The 5,901-nt window shown below is 45.4% G+C and overlaps 1 pseudogene; it reads left to right on the top strand.

Annotated features, from left to right (window-relative positions):
- Positions 1-290: 290 nt before the first annotated feature.
- Positions 291-814, top strand: LOC108518877 (60S ribosomal protein L38-like; annotated as a pseudogene).
- The last annotated feature ends 5,087 nt before the right edge of the window (positions 815-5,901 follow it).

Genomic DNA, 5,901 nt, shown 5'->3' on the forward strand with positions numbered 1-5,901 from the left:
GCTCAAGAGATCCTCTCGCCTCTGCCTTCCAGGGTGCTGGGGTTTGTAATCCACAGTGCCCGGCTTTTCCACCATTCTTACTTGTTTCCTACTTTCAGTTGATAACTTGGGGAGCCCTCTTTTCCTCTCACACCCCATATCCAATGCATCTGAAACTGATGTATCAACAATTATATCAGGTCTCTGGGGTGGTATTCGGCCAAGAGGAGTAATCTGGAGCAATCCATGACTGGGTGAAATTTGGGAACCCCAGGTGCCAGTCTGACCCGCTCCCTGCATGCCTTGTTGCCATGCCTCAGAAAATTGAGGAAATCAAGCACTTTCTGCTCACTGCCTAGCAAAAGGATGCCAAATCTGTCAAGATCAAGAAAAAGGACAGGCTGGGCATGGTGGCTCATGCCTGTAATCCGAGCACTTTGGGAGACTGACAAGGGTGGATCACGAGGTCAGGAGTTCAAGACCAGCCTGGCCAATATGGTGAAACCTCATCTCTGCTAAAAATACAAAAATTAGCGGGGCGTGGTGGCACGTGCCTGTAGTCCCAGCTACTCGGGAGGCTGAGGCAGGAGAATTGCTTGAACTCAGGAGGCGGAGTTTGCAGTAAGCCGAGATTGTGCCACTGTGCTCCAGCCCAGGGGCAGTGTGAGACTCTGTCTCAATAAATAAATAAATAAGAAAGAAAAAGAAGGACAATGCGAAATTTGAAGTTCAATGCAGCAGATACCTGTACACCATGGTCAGATGGCAAAAAGAGAAGGCAGAGAAACTGAAGCAGTCCCTGCCCCCTGATTTGGCAGTGAAGGAGCTGAAATGAACCACACACACTGATTTGAACTGTATTAAAATACTAATACACACACACAAAACCAAACAACTATATCAGTTCTTCCTTTAAAATACATCCTGGGCCAGGCGTGGTGACTCACGCCTGTAATCCCAGCACTTTAGGAGGCCGAGGCAAGTGAATCACTTGAGGTCAGGAGTTTGACCAGCCTAGCCAACATGGTGAAACCCTGTCTCCACTAAAAATACGAAAAATTAGCTGGGCATGGTGGCAGGTGCCTGTAGTCCCAGCTACTGGAGAAGAAGTGTGTGTGTGAGTGTGTGTGTTGTGTGTGTGTGTGTGTTGTGTGTGTGTGTCAGATCCTTCCTATCCATCTTTTTTTTTTTTTTCTTTGAGATGGACTCTCACTCTGTCGCCCAGGTTGGGACACAGTGGCGTGATCTCGGCTCGCTGCAACCTCTGCCTCCTGGGTTCAAGCAATTCTCCTGCCTCAGCCTCCTGAGTAGCTGGGACGGCTAATTTTTGGATTTTTAGTAGAGATGGGGTTTCACCACGTTAGCCAGGCTGGTCTCAAACTCCTGACCTCGTGATCTGCCCACTTCGGCCTCCCAAAGTGCTGGGATTACAGGCGTGAGCCATGGTGCCTGGCCTTTTTACTTATTATATTTATTTATTTATTTTTGTTTTAGACGGAGTCTCGCTTTGTTGCCAGGTTGGAGTACAGTGGCGTGATCTCCGTTCACTGCAACCTCTGTCTCCCGGATTCAAGTGATTCTCCTGCCTCAGCCTCCCGAGTAGCTGGGATTAGAGGTGCAGGCCACGCCCAGCTAATTTTTGTATCTTTTTTTAGTAGAGACGAGGTTTCACCATGTTGGCCAGGATGGTCTGGATCTCTTGACCTCGTGATCTGCCCACCTTGGCCTCCCAAAGTGCTGGGATTACAGGCATGAGCCACCGCGCCCGGTCTTTCCTCTCCCCACTTAAGAAACGTCCTGCTATTGCTTATCATCTCAGAGTAAAAGCCACAGTGCTCACAACAGCGATGAGGCGTTACACCTTCCGTCTTCCGGCATGCAGTCTTTGAGCTCATCTCTATCACGTGCTTGTCGTGCTCCACCCACCCAAGCATTCTAAACATGCTTCTATCTCAGGGAATTTGCATTTGCTCCACCCTCTGCCTTAAATGTTCTCCCTGAAAACCCAGCGGGAATTGTACATGAGCTGACATACTTACCCTGCATCAAGGTCACTGTCATCTTACCATATCAAACTGAAAATGTCGCTGCTATCTGTACATTTAGATATGCTTTATTGAGTAAATGATTTTTCTCTGTTTCTGTGCTTCAGCACTAGTGGGTTTGTTCAGTAATAAATATGTGTGATCAGGCCGGGTGTGGTGGCTCACACCTGTAATCTTAGCATTTTGGGAGGCCGAGGCGGGCGGATTGCCTGAGCTCAGGAGTTCAAGACCAGCCTGGGCAACACGGTGAAACCCTGTCTCTATTAATATACAATGAATTAGCCAGACGTGGAAGCATGTGCCTGTAGTCTCAGCTATGGGAGACTGAGGCAGAAGAATTGCTTGAACCCAGCAGGCGGAGGTTGCAGTAAGCTGAGATCCACCACTGCACTCCAGCCTGGGTGACAGAGTGAGACTCTGTCTCCAAAAAATAAAAATAAAAATAAATAAATATGTGTGACCTTTTATCTGACAAAATAAAAAAAAAAAAAGGAAATAAATAAAAACTTGAGTCGTTGTTTTTCTGGCCTGTTCACTGCCCCTTCCTACTGCAGCACGCTGCCCTTGTTTGACCCATCTGGAAAGCCTTCTCCTTATCATTTGGGAGACTCAGGGAGGCCTTCCACAAAGCCCCAGACCTCAGGCCATTCCCTTGTTCTATCTATGACAACACTCTGAATATTTCCTTTATGGAATCATAGAGTTATTTTTACAGTTATTTGCTTAATGACTATCTCTCCTTTTGGAAATACTTTCATTAGTATTTTACAATTTTAAATTGTAGTAATTTATTTGTTTATGTATTTATTTATTTATTTTGAGACAGAGTCTCACTCTGTTGCCCAGGGTGGAGTGCAATGGTGCCATTTCGGCTCACCACAACCTCCACCTCCTAGGTTCAAGCGATTCTCCTGCCTCAGCCTCCTGAGTATCTGGGATTACAGGCGAGGACCACCACCACACCTGGTTAAGTTTTGTATTTTTAGTAGAGACGGCGTTTCACCATGTTGGCCAGGCTAGCCTTGAACTCCCGACCTCAGGTGATCCGCCGGCCTCAGCCTACCAAAGTACTGGGATTACAGGCGTGAGACACTGCTCCAGGTCAAATTGTAGTAATTTATTTTTGAATAGAATATATTTACATCATTCACACTGTGATGTACCAAAGGCTGTGCATTGAAGCCTCCTTCCCACTCTTCTCCCAGCCCCTCCACTCACCTCTCCAGGATGCCCATATAACAAGATTCTTGTGTTTCTACAAATAATATTTTTTGCATATGTAAACAAACATGCACCTATCCTTCCTCTTCCCCACCACTTTTTTTTTTTTTTTTTTGCACAAATGGTACTAAATTATATACATTGGTCTTTTTGCTGTCTCCCCTCTCCTGTTGCCTCATGCTTTGTATTCATCTTACTCAGTTATTTAATTCATTTTAGCGACATCTCAAGGGAATAAAGATAAATCACCATTTCATTTGTCATGTTCAACTAGAAGTTAAATGGAATTTTTTTGTTCTCACTTTTTTTTTTTTAACCTGCAGAACTCATTTCTTTTTGTAATTGTTTATGGGCAGTGTAAAGGAAGGATCTATGTGTTTATCTTCTACCCAACCACTTAAGATTGGCAAATATGGCCAGGTGTGGTGGCTCACATCTGTAATCCCAGCACTTTGGGAGGCCGATGTAGGTGAATCCTTTAAGCCCAGGAGTTCAGGACCAGTTTGGCCAACATGGTGAAACCTCATCTCTACTAAAAATAGAAAAAAATTCTGGGTGTGGTGGTACGCGCCTGTAGTCCTAGCTACCTAGGAGGCTGTGATGAGAAGATCAGCTGAACCTGGGAGGTTGAGCTGCAGTGATTGAGCCATGGTTGCGTCACTGCACTGCAGCCTGGGTGACAGAGAAAGGCCCTGTCTCAGCCAGGTTCGGTGGCTCATGCTTGTAATCTCAGCACTTTGGGAGGCAGGGGATCACTTGAGGTCAGGAGTTTGAGGCCACCCTGGCAAACTTGGTGAAACCCTGTCTCTCCTAAAACTACAAAAAAATTAGTCAGACTTGGTCATGCACGCCTGTAATCCCAGCACTTTGGGAGGCCCAGATGGGTGGATAGCCTGAGGTCAGGAGTTCAAAACCAGCCTGTTCAACGTGATGAAACCCCATCTCTACTAAAAATATAAAAATTAGCTGGGCATGGTGGTGAGTCCTGTAATTCCAGCTACTTGGGAGGCTGAGGCAGGAGAATTGCTTGAACCTGGGAGGTGGAGATTGCAGTGAGCCAAGACCATGCCATTGTACTCCAGCCTGGGTGACAGAGAGGCTCTGTCTCAAAAACAAGAGAGGGAAAAAAAAAAAAAAAAAGATTTTGTTAATTTTGCAGTGATCTAGAAATTTTGAATTAAAAAGAGTCATTAATTTTTGGAAATTTCTCAGCCATTATTATGTCAAATATTTCTTCTGTTCCTTTCTCACTTTCTTCTCTTTCTGATATTCCTACTACATGTTAAGTTATACCTTTTGTAATTGTTCCACAGTTCTTGGATAGTCTGTTCGTTTTCATCATATCTTCCCTTTTCATTTCAGTTTTAGAAGTTCTATTGACATATCTTTTTTTTTTTTTGAGATAGAGTCTCACTCTGTCCCCCAGGCTGGAGTGCAGTGGCATGATCTCGGCTCACTGCAACCCCACCTCCTGGGTTCAAGCAATTCTTCTGCCTCAGCCTCCTGAGTAGCTGGGATTACAGGCACACCCCACCACACCCAGCTAATTTTTGTATTTTTAGTAGAAACGGGGTTTCACCATGTTGGCCAGGCTGGTCTCAAACTCCTGGCCTCAAGTGATCCACCCACCTCAGTCTCCCAAAGTGCTGGGGTTACAGATGTGAGCCACAGTGCCTGGCCATGTATCCCGTTTTCTTTGGGTTTCTCTAGTGACACCTTCTGAAACTAGAGTCTGAGCCTTGCAGTTCTTTTAATTATAATCCACTGTTGTACAGGAGGCCAATTAATGTGGTGGTAAGGTGTTGGGGGAGAGGAAGTATTCTACAATCCTATGAGTAGGTCTTAGTCTTCTGGCAAGCCTGTGCCTCTGGGCTGTGACCTTCATAAGTGTTTCTCAGCATTGTTTTCTTTTATTTTCTTTTCTTCTTTTGTTTTTTTTTTTTTTAGATGCAGTTTGACTCGATTCCCAGGCTGGAGTGCAATGGCATGATCTCAGCTCACCACAACCTCCGCTTCCCAGGTTCAAGCGATTCTCCTGCCTCGGCTTCCCGAGTAGCTGGGACTACAGGCATGCGGCACCACACCCAGCTAATTTTGTATTTTTAGTAGAGACGGGGTTTCTCCATGTTGGTCAGGCTGGTCTCAAACTCCCGACCTCAGGTGATCCTCCTGCCTCAGCCTCCCAAAGTGCTGGGATTACAGGTGTGAGTTTTTAACTCTTTAAGTTTGTCCACAGGCTGAGCCTCCTTCAATTTGTCAGGTACAGTTTAAGTTTTTCTATCAGTACAGGCTTCAGCTTCTGGTAAGATGTCGTTCTCTGTGGTTCTCGGTAACCACCTCTTTCTCTGGTATTTGGGATGGCAGTTTGCCCTGTGACCTCAATTCTCTGATGGATCTAAGAAAAGTTGTTAGTTTGTTCAGTTTTTTCTTGTTGTAAGTACAAAAGTGATAACTTCCAAGCTTTTTCACATGTCAGATGAGAAACTAGAAGCCCCTTAATTAATATTTCTACCTCAGGGATTCATAACTTAAATTTCTAGCCTAGGTTTTTCCTCTGAGCTCCTGATCTATTTACACTTCCACTGAAATATCTCAGAGGTGGCCGGGCGCGGTGGCTCAAGCCTGTAATCCCAGCACTTTGGGAGGCCGAGNNNNG

The sequence above is a fragment of the Rhinopithecus bieti genome, unplaced genomic scaffold (assembly GCF_001698545.2).
Source record: "Rhinopithecus bieti isolate Rb0 unplaced genomic scaffold, ASM169854v2 scaffold_46389, whole genome shotgun sequence".
In the NCBI taxonomy this organism is placed as follows: Eukaryota; Metazoa; Chordata; class Mammalia; order Primates; family Cercopithecidae; genus Rhinopithecus; species Rhinopithecus bieti.